The 16,726-nt window shown below is 44.8% G+C and overlaps 1 protein-coding gene across 4 annotated transcripts in view; it reads left to right on the top strand.

Annotated features, from left to right (window-relative positions):
- The window catches only part of zfpm2a (zinc finger protein, FOG family member 2a), a 119,051-nt gene that overhangs the window by 42,176 nt on the left and 60,149 nt on the right, over positions 1-16,726 (top strand). The window lies entirely within an intron of this gene.

The raw sequence follows: 16,726 nt of genomic DNA, 5'->3' as shown, positions 1-16,726 counted from the left end.
GCCATATCAATACCCAAAAGGTTACCGTTAATTATTGCCTGTGCCTTTGTTGAAAGGTAAATAAAAACCTAATGCATTATTAATAAGATGTACAGTACTGTAATCAGCGACCAGAGGAAGCTCTGAGTTTGACTGTGGTCCTTTACGCCACAACAGGAAGCAGTGCTGAATGGTTTACGAGGTGACATAGTGGCTGACTCTGCTCTCAATTACTGAGCGCTCAGCACCGGAAGCTGGAGCTGCCAGACTCTGCAGTCGATGCGCTATCAGGATACGCACTCGTTTTCGGGTGACAGTACGCTCTCCTCGACGACGTTTAGCTCATTAGTTAGCCGCCTGTAATCACTTGTCAGGGGTTGATTACGACATGTTTTAAATTAATACATCAGGGATCTGGGGAATTCGTCGCCCCCCAATAATAGGGCATCTTCAGATATCCTTGACACATCGTGAGAGCTACAGAAGGTAAAGCCTTTGGTGTCTGAGAGGTAAGTTGGCCCTTGCTGGCAGGAGGAAGGGTGTCTAAGGCGCCGCTCATCACAGAGAGGCGTGACGGACGAATCGGGCATCACGATGACGATGATGCAGCGGCAGGTGTTAACGGTGTCACTCGAGGTCAGCCTATCCTGGCAGAGTCGAACGAGAAACAGGACGCCTCCCGCTTAAACCCTAAACTCAAGGCATCGTCCGCGACTTTGTACTCTAACGGGGATCTCAAGTTTGACAAAACTGTTTCCTAACAAAATATGAAGCGGACCCTTAAGGGAGGCTTAAATGAAGTTATTATCACTGTTGAATTAGAAGTTTAGTTACCCGGTTTGAATGGAATGGATTAAATTGCTCCTCTGTTGTTAAGCTTATTGTGTGTGTGCTTGAACACTGACTGCGTGCCCAACAGAAGCTTATAATAAAAATCGTGTTTATCTTTTCTTCTTGAAGAATCTCATTTTGCCTTGCAGATTTTCCCCCTGCTTTTCTCTAAGGCTTTTTAAAAACAGTTTTATCTGCTCCTCCTCCCCTTATAAAAGTCACTTCATCAAACGATGGATAATATATCTAGACAGATAGTAACATGGCAATTACTGTTGGCCATTACAGGCACATTGCTGGACGCACAAAGTATGACTCGTTTTAATTTGTGCAACCTCGTGAATTTCTTGCAGGTGTAGACGTTTTGTACACTGGATTTTGGCCAAGTTCTGTTGGTAGCCCCCCGGGTTCTGTATTTTATAGTGACAGTGAATCAGTATTATCAGTGGTATCAGATAATACATTTATCATTAAATTTCACATTTGCATTTAAATCTTGGGAAGGAAATGAGTGTTACTGGGTAAAGATAAGGATGTTTGGACAACTGTAATAAACCATCACTGTGATCAGTCTGCAGACGGGACTCGGGGGGTCAGCGGAGGAACTTTGGGGCAGTGACATAAATAGGCGTCACATTTCGTGAGGTCTTTTTTTTTGGACGGGGGGGGGGGGGTTGAGCTTAAAAACACCACTTTTAAGGAGTGGATATGAGCTGTGTGAGTGACTCTAATTACGATCTGTGCTCACCCGTAAGAATGCAAATTAAGAAGGCTCAAAGGAGTGTTGCATTGTGGGTAACAAGACAGTCTTTGCCACAGAATGATCTCTCTGAATAATTTGAAAATGTTGCGTATTATCATTACAATGCTGGTTCGTCTGTTGCAAGTGAAGGTGTTAGAGAAAAGTGTTTTTGTGTGCACAGTGGCGATTTAAAGGACCATTTCACCATGAAATATTGTAGCTGTCTTTGGTGTCACAAACAGGGGCGGTGTGTGGTTCAACTGGGTTGGGATGCTGTACTGGTAAACAGAAGGTCATTGATTCAAATCCCATAGGGGGTGAAGTGGTATTACGGTTGGGCCCCTGAACACTTCCCTTGAGACTGCTGTCTCAAAAATATACACTGTTTTGGGTAATTTTTGAATATATACATTTTAATAATAAGTATTTGTAATGTGTGAGTGTGCCCTGTGATGGGTCGGTGCCCCTTCCTGGGTTGTTCCCTGCCTTGTGCCCTGTGATGGGTTGACACCCCTTCCTGGGTTGTTCCCTGCCTTGTGCCCTGTGATGGGTCGGTGCCCCTTCCTGGGTTGTTCCCTGCCTTGCGTCTGTGGCCTCTGGGATAGACTCTGGACCCCCCGCAACCTTGAATAGGACAAGCGGTTTCAGAAAATGTATGTATGGATGGAAGTAATATTAATAATTATCTTAAAATATTTAAATTAGTTAAACGCTCATACCGTCTCACCTGAGCTCTAGATCCAAACACATGAAAATGTCTGAACTTCCCAAGTCCGTATTCTATTTCCATCCTGGGGGGGAAGTCTTCTCCCAGTACCAGTACAAATATTCGGTCTGTAAGCTCCTTACATGTGCATGTGCTATCTGTTTGAGAATAAATGCTGTATTCCCAGAATGCACCAGGAGAGTGATATGTTAATGAACACTCGCACCACCCATGTCCGCTAGGAATCGTCATTCTCCACATTTCAGGGTGTTGCACTGTGTCATTGTTTTCGCAGCAATTGTACCGGAGGCTCTAGTTAATCACTGCATGTAATGACATCATTCAGTTTTACATCATATCTCATATGAAAGGCCGATTTCTTTTATAAATTTTTCCTTTTCTGTTGGGGAAGTCAGATCAGAGACTGGTTATATTCTGAATTAAGTGGAGAATCAAGCAATCAAATGTGAATACCTTAAATGCCTTGACTTCCAGCACATGATGATTATAAGCAAATTTATTTAGTTTAACTCTCTAACCCTTTCATCTCTTTTCAAATACTCAAGTGCTTCATATTCATCTGTATTCAGTCTTTTTTTTATTTTCTATCTACGCTTTCAGCCAGGGCGATTACAATCTTAAACTGATAATTCTTAATCTCTCCCTGAGACTACCGGCACAGGCAGGGCAACTGTGTCGAACCTAACACCTAACCGGGACGTGTGGGCTCACCCGTTTTAGACAATGCCGTACTGCTGGAGCAGTTGTGGGTTAGGGGCCTTACCCAAGGGCCCAGTGGTGAAATCACTCTGCCTTCCATGGGATTTGAACCAGCACACATGTGATTATAGGCACAGAATCTTATGCCACTGAGCCACACAACAAATGTTGGCTCATTTTTATTTGATTCATTTGTTGTGAGGGCAGGATTTCTTGCAGGCGATATCCACAGTCTGACGCAAGGACCCTGTCGACTGTGACCACGCCCAGCTGCTGTCTGGTGACAGAGGGAACGGTCGACACAAGGTTAACAGTCAGGTTTTGCTTTGTGGCCACATGATGACCCTATGGATTTACCGTGCCAGACCACGGGCATCCATTCATTCCCATTGTGGATGTGGGAATACCCATAATTCATTTCTGTCAGCAAATTCTGTACCACTCATGTTGTCTTGTGTGTGGACCCTTCATGCGTGCTTGCAATCAATTTCTAAATGTGATGTTAGCAAAATATCAATATTCACAATATCTTACTGTAATAGCACACACCCACGGGGCTCCGCTCCAGGGCCGAACGGATTTGCTGAGTAGTTCTTCTTAGCTGTGTGTGTTTTCACGCCTGGCTAGTGTAGGAAATACTTTCCGTGCTCGTACAGTGTGCGGCGTACCAAAGTGGCTTATCGGTCTGAGCAGAGAGTGGGTATCAGTATTATTGGTTTACAGAGTTCATTGATTCTGCTTTCTGATAATGAGATTATTTGTGACTTTGATCCAAGGCAGCGGAGTAAAGCAAGAAAGTAAAGGAGTACACAGATTGAGGACATGAGCTTTCTGGACATACAGTAATAGCAGAATCAAATTACACTTCAGCTGTTCCAGTTAACTTCTATAAGTTTGTGCCACACTGAAGGGGGGTGACTTCTGTAGAAACTTTGGGGCGAGATTAAGGATAAACTGAAAGTAACCCTCACCATGCATCGTCTCCTGGTCCTTCACCTCCATCCACATTGCGCCCTAAGGACAGGACGAAACAGGAGTTTGGAGGCGCCAGCGATGCCCGTCCTTCTGTGCCAGGTGGGCACGGGCATCCTAGGGCAGCCCGCCGGCCAGAGAAGCCTAAATCCCAGGCTGGTCCCGATGCCCGGCATGAAAGTCCTCCTTCATCATCACGGGCACCAAACGCCACGCTCCTCCGGATGACTAACCTAGATGGTGCTGCTCCAGCCTTCTCCACCCTGCCTTCCTCCCCATTGCCCCCTCCGGCCACGTAGGACAACGACCGTTTAAGGTTTAATGCCCGCACGCCGTGCCAGGTGAATCTGCGTACCAGATGGCCGCGGCACTTCGGTGGGCACCTCGACAAATGTTTGCCTTCGCCGGGGCGCTATTTATATCGCCGCGGAGCACAGATGCGCGTGTCAGCGACAGGACACCGGGCTTTGTCCGCGAGTCACCGAACGATCGATGGCAGCCCAGGCCTTAGCCTCCCCTGCTCGCTCGGTGCGTCCGAGGCTGACACTGGGTTCATCCCAGTTTATCTGCATGCGGGACACGTGAATAACGAAGAAGCAGCTGGAGAAACATTAAAACTGTAGCTTCCATCCATCCATCCATTGTCCAACTGATTTTCCAAAAGACAGTCATATATACTTTATATACTATAATTATTCACTAATAGTTTTATAATTGTTAGAAAATGTATTCATTGGACATTTCATATTGCTTCGATCCATCCATTTATATATAAAACAGGTGAGGGTCACCGTTTTCTGTGGTTTGAACTTAATATAAACTTATTTAACTTAATATAAAGGTAATTTGTAGCTGAATATTGACTATTGAGTATTGGCAATGGCAATCACAGTGGTTTCCAAGGTTACCGAGAGCTGCTAGCGCTCATGTGATTTCAGGCACAGAATAACCCCATAATATGCTGCTGAACGGTAGGGGCCCATTTCTTTGGGGGTGTGTGCCACCCTAGGTGCCCTCCACCCAAAATCCGACAGGCAGTGCTCCCATGGCAAACAGGAGAGGAGGTAGAATTTTTTTCCCATGTGCCTCAACTTAATCTTACTTTGATACCTGCAAAGTTTGGTGTGGCAACCGAATAGAGTAATAATTTTATGTCCATGTCGGGGTGGGGGGGGGGTTTGGGCTGCAGAAATGAGTTACAGAGACAAACAGAGTGCACAGATGCAGATTATCCTTCAGAAGATGAGGGTGTAGAAGGGATTTAATGGTAGGATGGATTAGAGAAATCCTTGTAACAATGTTAAATAATTATAGTTCCAGCCGAGATCAAAGCGTCATTGATTGAGCCCCTCAAGCCTTTAGCACGGAGAGTCTTAGAAAGCAGAGATGGGGACAGTGGTGCCGAGACCATTGCGGCTGCACTGCTTAAATTGGATTGGAAATATCAGGAAGTTAGGCGAGTCCTTCAGAAGCTTCGAGCCTCAGACTCACCTCCAAGGTGTGACTGGGACCATTCTGGGACCATTCTGATGAAATGCCTGATCCAGGGCTTTGGAGACACTCTCATCGACGCCCAGTCATAATAGCATAAAACAAACCATTTAGAGTCCAGTTAGTCATTATTTTTAACCATTGTTGTCTTCAACAAGTCCTATGATGTTAAACATTTCAGTGGCAGAACATAAATCTCCCCACTCAAAGCAAAGAGGATGTTTCCACAGGCAGTAGAGGCGTTTTATCACTGCAAAGGTCTCAGCTGATCTTGAGTAATCTTCTGCGATCTTACATAAATGTTGGAAGTAGGGGATGTACATTTTCTTTAGCCTCCTTTAAACAGATTTAAGGACTTGTGCTTGAGAATAGAATGTTTCTGTTGCCTGCTCAACCATGTTAAACTGCATAATTTGTTTATTTCATTTGAGGTTTTCAGAAATTCAGATTAAATATTAACGGGAGAAATATTTGTAACTGAATGCAAAATACATGTTATTTTAAAGGAAAACCGGTAATTCCAAAAAAACAGATGTCAAAGATATCAAACTATAAAAACCTGTAAATTAAAATGTTTTTGGAATCACAATCACCGGAGTCACCCCTATCTCTTGTGGTTATTCACACGCACACACAGACACACATGCACACACAGACAGACACACAGACACATGCACAGACGTGCACACACACACAGAGACACACACAGACACTTGCACACAGACACACACAGACAGACACACCCAGACACAGACACACAGACACAGAGAGACACACACATACACAGAGAGAGAGAGAAACACACACACACACACATACACACACATAGGTTTGTAATTATATCTTTATGGTGACTCTCCATTCATTTCTATGGGGAAAACTCTAATCCCAACATGAAAACCTTAACCCCTACCCAGCCCTAACCTTAACCATAAGTAACCAAACAAAATACAAGACTTTTGGCATTTTTAGTTTTTTGATTGCATTCACATATTTGTATTCATGTGTTTGTGGGGACTCTCCATTCATTTCTGTGAGAAAAACCCTAACCCCAACAATGAAGCTTAACGCCTACCCAGCCCTAACCATTAACTATTAGTAACAACACAAAAGACTTTCGGCATTTTTTAGTTTTTTGATTGCATTCGCAGATTTTAAAAAAATTTTGTTTCCCCTTTTGGGGACAGAAAAAATGGTCCCCACAATGTCAAAATAACAGATTATTGTGCATATTTAGTATTGTTCTCCAGCATTCTTAAAACAAATATTGCATTGTCCTTGGATACATTCAATTAGTAAATTATTATTATTCAGTGGTTTTGAAGTATCATTATTAACTTTATCAGAAAATATGTCATCTTAGAGCACTCAACAAGTGAATAAACAATCTTAGAGAATGAAACAAATCACAAAAGTTGAAATATGGAAAATGATAGATAGATAGATAGATAGATGTTTTATGACCTTTTTTTTATAATTGGTGTGACATCATGAATTACACACAAGGTAAAGATTTCTTTCTCAGTTCTGCTGATTACTATTATTGAAATTGGCTATGAAAAGTGTCAGAAACATAATGCTATTAAAACTTGCTGACTTCAAATGAATTTACAGCTGGCAACAAATGTAAACGAGACAGGGGTTCGAATGGGCGGGTTGAATGCGATCTGATATCGGCCAAACTCAGGACACTAATGGCAGGTGTCAGCCTCCCTGCGATGCAGATATGTTATCACGGCGATAATCTCGCTGCCGCACATGGCGTGCTTCTAAGGAATATATATATATAATTTAATATATCAGAAAATATAATCTTCATGACAACATAAAATGTAACAAATTCCCTCTGATGAAATCCACTCATTTTATTTTTAATAAGCGCGAATACGGGAGTGACAGAGCGACTGCGTGCCGTCGTACTGATAAGACCAGTAATCTCTTCCGTTTGCAAAACAGAGCCAAAGTTCAGCAAAGGGAGGGAGGCAATGGAACCCCAAAACATGCACTTTTGTCACAGACAGACTGTTCCATATGGGTTGCCAGAGGGAAGGGGAGGCAGGGACTTTTGGCAGGTGGGTTGTATGGCTTGATCTTAACCCCCACCATACATAAACCTACCCCCCCTTTTCTCCCCTCTCCCGCTAGCCCTCAACATATGAAAGTAAACACATCTCTGAGACCATCGATATAACAAGACCGTATCGTACTTAAAGTGAACTCCAGAACTGTGTTTATCTGGCACTGCTCGGGGGGGGAATCTTGTTTGATAGATTAACATACCTAACATCTGTGGCTGTAATAGTCGCAGCACTAGTAATAGTAATATAGCAATATTATTAATAATCAGTTATTAAAACTGCATGTTCCTTCCTGATTGTGAGAGTATTGCAGTATTCAATTATGCAATTTTCATTGGCATATTAATCATCTATTCAACAAACAAGCTGGCGTTAATTAAAGCGAGGCATGGATAAAGACGCAGTGGCGGATCATCGCTCTGTCTATCACTGCTCACAGGCCTGCAGTTAAGGAAATTCAGCTCGTGAGATGAATTTCAATGCTAGCTGTTTTCCCCCTCTTATTTTGGGTTCTGTGTCTGTGTGTTAGTGTGCTTGTGTGTGTGTGTGTGTGTGTGTGTGTGCGTGCGTGTGTGTGAGTTTGAACGCATATGACTGTAATCTACAAGGAAAAGGACCTTCAGCGGCTCACGACAGAGAGACAAATTTATTTGCAACTTCAACCCTAAGTGAACAGGAGAGAATGAGTGTCACAACGTCACTTATCCAGCAGGATGGCAGCGTACAGCTCTGTTTACATTTATGGACGTAAAATATCCTGCCGTCCCACTGCCTAAATGCTCACCATATCCCTCACTTTCAGAGGGATAAATATCTGTGAGCTAAATGTTTTTTTTTTTTTCAATCGGTGGCTTTGACCTTGTTTTTAACACAATCAAGATAATTTATTGATATAACAATGTTAGTTTACTGGTAGTATTTTGATCTTTTTTATTATTGTTGTGATTATTATTTCTGTAATTAGTTTATAAAAATGATAACATTGATTTTCACCTTCACGATAACATTGATTTTCATTAGCTATAGTTTGTGTGTGTGGGGGGGGGGGGGGGGGGTGACCGCAGCAATTAATTGCATCACAGTGAAACATGAGCGCATTTATGGTGGGTCAACCTGGGCCTCCGTGAGTCCCGCCTCGATCATGGGGGAGGACCCAGAGGAGTGGAGCATTGTTTGTCTGCAGAGAGATATGTCTGCTGTAATCACAGCTCACTGCTTTTGTAGCCATTCACAAAAAAGAGGAAGGGGGTGTATTTAGTGGTGGGGAGGGGGCTTACAAAGTGCTAGGAGCCCATACTGCTCGCTCTCATCTTCCGTTTATACGTGTGACGGGGGGGGGGGGGTGTGGTTTGGTGCTTTATCACAGCCCCCGTCGCTCACGCACACCCTGTAAACCGGAGGGCCAGTTCTCTCTTAACTTAAACATAAGATCTTCGCGGTCCGAGGCGCTCGCTCACCACGACGATCGGAAAGCGGACGTCTCTCCAGGGTCGGTGTCGCCCATCGCGGGGAGAATCGTGCCCGCGCCGCGCGGAGGGGCCCGTTTTCTGCTGCGTTAGCGTGAATCTAAAATGCACTCAAACAGACTGCTGCACCGGTGCGAGATTCCTCCTCGGCATGGAAAAAAAGGAGGGAGAGAGAAAGAGAGACTGGGAGAGAGAGAGAGAGAGAGAGAGAGACGGAGAGAGAAAGTAAAAAAAAAACCACATAACAATGCCAGAGTAAAATCAGAACATTTTCCGCCGAAAGATGGGCCATTTCCAAATCCTTGTGCCCTATCAGACAAATTAAAGTAAATCAAGCATGAAATGAAGCAGAAGAGCCCAGAGATAAGGCTCCTTTAAGTCGTTTACAGATTAGGATAGAGAGTGAGGTGCATCTGGTCTCTGCCAGTGAAGGAGGATGGTCTCCCATTTCACAATAGCAGCCTGTGTATAGGATTACTTCCCCCTGTCACTGACATGGGGGAGAGAAAGGAAAAAATAAAAAAATAAGAAAAAAAACTGTCTGCAAAATGTTTCTAAATACGTCCCTAATGTTTCCTACCAACTTCAGATGTGTGGCAGGGGGATGATAATATATGACTGAATTTTGCTTTTATTTGAATGATTGTTTAAAAAATGTTTGTGTGGGTACGGAAGACAGTCCTGCAGAGGGTTGCCAAATATGTTTCCTGTTTTCTCCCGGCTTTTTTTTTATGAGCAAATATTCAGTACAAGGAATGTATGGGACGATAAGACTTGTTGCTGCGAGGGATTGGCTGCATCACGTCATGTGACTAAAGGTATAAACGCAGTAATCAGTAAGGCGCATTCTTACAGATGCGCCGCTTTCTGACAGCTCTGTTGGGACGACTTAATAGCTCACATGTCCAGAAAAACTGTAAATGCTCAGCTAATTAATCCTCGACCGTATTTAGAATTCTCCGTGTGATCTTATTTTATTTTTTTTGCGAATTCAGTCGTTTTAGTTTTTGTTTTATTCAGCAAAATTACTATCTTCCAGATATATATTTTCACAATTTAAAAGTATCTTATTTCTGTGTCATTTCCTCTATACTGTATATTCTGCAATGACCATGTGATCCGACATGAATATTTCCCATATCCCTGACAAACCCATAGCGGCTGACTGTCCAGCGCCGTTTTTTCTGTTTTCCAGAACTTTAGCGTTTGTGCAGGCAGGCATCAGTCTCCAAACCATTCCTGGCAGGTTAACCCCACTAAACATCCAACTGCCCAGTGCCCATAAGCTACTGCAATTCAGCCAGCAAAAGGCCTTGTGAGAATAGCCTCTCTGTCACATATTTCAAAGGTGCAAGGTGAAGGGGGGGATTGATCCCGGGCCGCCGGAGATGTCTGCGGAGCATTTTCTTTTTTCATCGTGCGCATGCAGATGCATTGATATATTGTCGACATTCGCGCTTTCCTGGTCGGATACCTCCCTGTGCCGAAAGGGAAAAAAAAAAAGTTTCAAGCTCAGCCGTTAGCCAGCTATTCCCCCGGACGCGGTGCCAAACCGGTAAGACGTGGCGCGCTGTCTGGGTCAGCCGGTAATGACGCCGGCGGACGTTTAGCGTTACCATGGCGATGGAATCGGTTGCTCTGATCCCATCTGGCCAGATCTGGAGCAGAATAACAGAGCAGAATAACAGAGCTCGCGCTTGCAAATGTACTGCAGGCAGGCAGACGCTCCAGTCTGCTCAACTCCCGCTGTTTTTGTCAGCAAGCTGATTTATTACCCATTCACCCCCCTTCCCCAAGTGCTCGGCATTGTAACTTAGTGTTTATTCACAAAATCACGGGAGCAGTCAACTACATAAATACGTTTGTTTTTGATTAGTCCTGTTTTTCATTTAAACAAAAAAGCAAACCCGTTTCGAGTCCTAAACTCCGAGCGAAAGTTCGCAGGTTCGGCTGATGACCCTTTGAGTGTAGTACTGAGATGGCTTTATTAAACCACGCTGAGCTGCATGTAAGGGGGGGTGGGGGGGCAGGGTGGACGGAACACCGCTGACGGCGCGGCCTGTGATTACGCCAACAGCTATGCAGCTTACATTATCGGCCTCCTCTCAGCGACTCCCTATTTTGCGCACGTTTAACGAAGCGTGCGGATAAAACGGAAGCGGCAGGTGAAACAGACGGAAGGTGTGCTGGCACTCCGGGCTATCTGTGACGGGCGTGGAGAATTCCCTCAGCTTCCCAGCCCCATGCCACGCCGCCCCCCCCCCCCTCAGTGTTGGGAGACGAGTTGCCTGGCCACGTGTATCTCAGGCTCCATGGCCCCTTCCTCTCCATCGGGGGGGTCGTTAGCTCTGCCACGCTGACCTTGACCTTCCCAGCTGGAGACTTAAGTTTAGCCTCTCTATCGTCGTATCTCCAGGCATTTAAAAATACTCCTGAAAACTGGATGATTTAACCCACTTTTACGCTGTTCACATCAAAACTGGATGGGGGGGGGGAGCTTAATCCATCTTATCTGTTGACTGTCAAACTGCTCTGGCTAAAACCTACTCACAAAAGACAACTAGGTCACCCAGGAAAAACAGAATTCCGGTTAGGGGAACTTTGAAATCCCTGTAATTGAGTGTGGAAAAAGGGTAGAAAGCCATTTTGGTACTAATGATGGGTGTAGAACGGGGAATCCGTTACTGGGGAGTCGATCCCACCCCCATATTATGTAAGTAATACTGCTGAAGTAAAACACAGATTTCCTGCTGTTTCATCTTCATTTGTTTAGCTTTACTTTTGAAAAATAAGCAAACAAACCAATCCATTCATTTTCCAACTGCTAATCCAGCTTGGGTGGCTTGGAGCCTTTCTAGGAGGTATGGGGTACAGAGCAGGGGAACAGCCTGGGTGGGGTGGCAGTCCATCGCAGAGCACACACTCACAGTCACACTCTTTGGAGTGTGAGCCAGAGGACCTGAAGGGAACCTATGTGAACAGATGTGTACAGAACTGGAACCAACCCTGAAAGTCTGAGACTGCGGTACTACCTACCGTTCTGCCAGAATATATATCTATATTCTCCACGGCCTCAACAGGGTGCTGGGAACATTCCTGAGAGATTCTGGTCTATGTTGTCATTATTGCATCATGTGAGTGCTGCACATTCACGCTGAGAATCTTCCACAACATCCCAGATCTGGTGACTCGAGGCCATTGAAGTACCCCAAACCGATTGTAATGTGGAACCAGTCTGAGATGACCTGCGCTTTGTGACACGGTGCATCATCCCGCTGGAAGTAGCCATTAGAAGATGGTCAAATTGTAGCCATACAGGGATGCACACGGCCAGCGACAATATTCAGATTTAAATGCCGCTCGATTGGTATTAGGTGGCTCAGTGTGTGCCAAGAAAAGGCTTCTGCCGTATTACAGCGCCACAACCAGCCATGAACTGCTGACACAAGGTAGGTTGGGTCCATGGATTCAGGCCGTATGCGTCAAATTCAGACCCAGCCTCTGTGTGCCTCAGCAGAAATCGAGATTCATCAGATGAGGCGACGTTTGTAAATCTTTAACTGTGCCCTCAGATTCCTGTTCTTCGCCGACAGGAATGGAATCTGAAGTGCTCTGCTGTCATTGTACTCTGCTGTCATCCACCAAAAATGTCCCACTGTTGTAAAGAGGGACTATTTGAGTTACGCCAACCTTCCTGTCAGCTCGTGCCATGACCATTCTCTCACCAGCAAGGTGTTTCCACCCGCAGATCTGCCTCTCCGCGTTTTTGTTTTTCGCACCGTTCCTTGTAAACTCTAGCTGCCGTTCTGCATGAAAATCCCAGGAGATGAAATCCTCAAAGTATTCTGTCTGGTGCCAACGACCATGCATCACGCAGGTCACATTTTTTTGAGATTCTGATATTTGGTCTGACCATTAACTGAAGCTTGTGTCCCGTGTCTGTATGGTTTTATGCTTTGAGCCGGTGCCATGTGATTGGCTGATTATATATTTGCATGAACCACAGGTGTAGTGTGTGTGTGTGTGTATCTTTATGAATGTATCAAAATCATGTTCTGATCTCAAAATCCTATTTTTCACCCATTTTAAGTGGCCACAGTTGGAAACATGGTAATTTCAACAAATGAACTGATGAACAAATCTTAGATCGACCTGAATTAAAGGATGCCCCAGACTTTAATCTGCAAATTATCGTTATGCTTTGTTCTGGCACATTTGATTTTAATTATATTCTGTGAAGGGATTTCAATTATTACGTTTCGGCCTATAAACGTGATGAAGACGCATCGTCCTCTAGATGTTAGTGCAGATACTTGTGAAGTAGTTGCCTTTCTCCTCTCTTAAAAGCCAGTCATTGATCTCGAGTGTAGTGTATTTTCAGAACATAGATGTTTGAGAGATTCCCTTGCTTACTGTTACTCTATTGGTTTGCTCATGCATTACGAAAGTATTATTTATTTTCTGAATTTTTGATAATAGTTTCCTCATGACACTCTGGTCTCTTGCTGCAGCCCATAAGAAGATGCAGTTACGCAAATGGGTTAGATAAATAAATATGCCCATGCTGTGTGATTATGACTGAGACTGTGATTATGACTGAGACTGTGATTATGACTGAGACTGTGATTATGACTGTGGTAGTGTGCTCTGTGCCCTACCTCATACCCTGCATTTCCAGGGATGACCTCCAGTATCACTGCAACCATATACTATATAAACGGTTATGGAAAATGGATGGATGGATGGATGGAAGGATGGATGGATGGAAAATTTAAGATGCACCTCATAATAAATTCTCTTTATTCGGAAAGGGCTCATTGCTAGTTAGCAAAATAACTGCCTTTTTAAATAAAAGCGTTATACTTAATATGCTTAATAGGGTGTTAGGTAATTTAGTAGTCTTTACCTAATTTGTTTGTTTTCTTTTACTGAAATCAATAGCAGCAAAACATCATGTGACCTTAAAGACGTGTGACGTCATCGAGCGTCTTGGATGTCTCATTAGTGTCATCAGCCCATCCTTTGGGTCCAAGCCAACCCACTGTGTACTTTTGAAGTCCCCCCTAATTCCAATTGTCTGAAAACAAAGTTGACCGGGAACATTCTGGGGGCCGCGGGGGGGGGGGGGGCAAGCTCTGAAGCCTACTCACCCCCCTTCAAGTTACCGTACGCGCCTGGCTGGAAACTTTGTCGGCGAGGGAGACTTGAGCCAGACAAAGTGAGAAATAAAGACTCCTTCTGTGTTTTAAAACAAGTGTCTCGCCAGGAGATAATGGTGTGGCTCTAGGTTATAAATGATGCATTTTGCTCACTTGGACCTGATAATAGTGGTTCAGGATGGGGGGGGGGGGCAGGGGGGAGGGGGAGAAAGTTCATCGCTCTCTTATCAAGGCACAGTGACATTTCTCCTTCAGCTGTTAAATTTCATATCGCATATCTCCTTTAGAGCTGTAGCACCTTTTGTCAGGCGATACAGCACACTGCATTGCAGCCTGTACGCTCCGCATGCTATATTAATTTGTATCCTATTTTGGCAGTGCCGTACCCTGCGCAGTCGATAGCGATGCCTCCCATAGCTTCACCCTGCGAATTGTCACGCGGGAATTTCCGCGTCTTGTAGCTTCTCACTCACACAAGATGTGGGCTTCACTGCTTCTTTTTTTAAGTGTGGGATGTTAGTGTCACTTAATTTTGACAAAACTATAATTTTCCAGTGACTGAAGTGTTGTTTATTTCGGAGGGTAAACACATTAGTAAAGTGACATATATGTGGACATAGTGACATATATAAGGAAGTATAATGTTAAATATTATTGTGGCTTTTAATGGTATTGTATGTATGTTCTTAATGTGTAATTATATGAATACTTCAGCAATTCTCTGATGAATTATGTAATGAGTATGAACTGAGCATCATCCATCCTTCTGTCTTCTATTTTGGTCAGACTGCTTATGGTACAGGCAGGGGTACACACAAGCAGGGGTATATACAGGACAGGGGTACACAGGCCAGGGGTTCACACAGGCAGGGGTACACACAAGCAGGGGTACACACAGGCAGGGGTACACAGGCCAGGGGTACACAGGCCAGGGGTACACAGGACAGGGGTACACAGGACAGGGGTACACAGGCCAGGGGTTTACACAGGCAGGGGTACACACAGGCCAGGGGTACACACAAGCAGGGGTACAGACAGGCAGGGGTACACAGGCCAGGGGTACACAGGACAGGGGTACACAGGCCAGGGGTTTACACAGGCCAGGGGTACACACAAGCAGGGGTACACACAGGCAGGGGTACACAGGCCAGGGGTACAAAGGCCAGGGGTACACAGGACAGGGGTACACAGGACAGGGGTACACACAAGCAGGGGTACACACAGGCAGGGGTACACACAGGCAGGGGTACACAGGCAGGGGTACACACAGGCAGGGGTACACACAGGCAGGGGTACACAGGCAGGGGTACACACAGGCAGGGGTACATATAGGACAGGGGTACACAGGCAGGGGTACACACAGGCAGGGGTACACAGGCAGGGGTACACACAGGCAGGGGTACATATAGGACAGGGGTACACAGGCAGGGGTACACAGGCAGGGGTACATATAGGACAGGTGCCAGACTGATAAATTCTTCCCAAGTTTATTGTAATGCATTGGAAACATATAAAAATCATGAACAAATATAGTCGCCACTTGAGATAAACAATGCAACGTGATTCATTAATGATGAACAAACATGAGATCAGTATTTAACTTATATATTCATGACTTGTTCCTACAGTAGTTCACAAAGTCGTACCTTAACTGTAACCCTGACTACTGAAAAGAAATAAACATTAATAGGGGTATATTGGTTAAACGAGTAACCCAGGAGGACAGTTTGAATGTCCCTGATGGCTACATCACCGTGCTGCCCTTAGTCATCGATTATGGCATCAGATCACAGATTACCTCCAAGGAGCTCAGCCCTGGTGGCTCTTGAGGGGACAGTTTTGTTAAGAGCTGGATAAATTTCACAGCCACTTTCTTCACGAAGCCTGGTTGGGCCTGGAGTAGACGTCCAGTAGATGTCGATCAGGGTCACCTCTGGGCAGGACTGGCCTCAGGTGGAACGCCGTACTCCGCGAGCCGGCCCTCCTCTGCTTGTTGCCATGCAGCACTAGCGGAAGAAACACGTCTCCGCTTGAATCCATCCGTGGCACATGGCAAACAGATGCCAGCACTGGGCGTCGTGGTCCTATCTGAGGAGGATCTCATCCACATAAAGGGACGTTCATTGGTGTGCCAAGTATCTGTGGAGAGTAGGAACAGACCCTAGAGTCTAGCGACAGATGATGATCTTATCGAAGGATGTGGGGGGGAGGAGGGGTGGGGGGTTGAAGAAATCTCCTTAGTCCCACGTCAGTTGCTTCTTGCCAAGACTGTGGCATTTTAGGGCTGGGATGAGTTTCCTGAAGGATGTCAGTGATGGGTGAATCCTACACTTTCTGTCCCTCCTTGATCATGTGACTGCTGGGATACGTTTGAGCAAACTCCCTCTAAATAGTATTTTTTGATAGTTTGTCTGATTACAGTCTTGGCAAAATGATTGTTAAATATATGTTGTTTCTTTGATGACAGGAGATGCCATCAGACCACATAAGACAATCTGACACTTTGCATACATAATCATATTGTTCACATTTACTGCACCACCTGCATGATATATAGTACAGATTTTTATTGCATATGGCTA

Source organism: Paramormyrops kingsleyae, chromosome 9 (genome assembly GCF_048594095.1).
Source record: "Paramormyrops kingsleyae isolate MSU_618 chromosome 9, PKINGS_0.4, whole genome shotgun sequence".
Classification (NCBI taxonomy): domain Eukaryota; kingdom Metazoa; phylum Chordata; class Actinopteri; order Osteoglossiformes; family Mormyridae; genus Paramormyrops; species Paramormyrops kingsleyae.
Note: the sequence above shows the minus strand (reverse complement) of the source record. Positions and strands in the feature narration are given on the sequence as shown.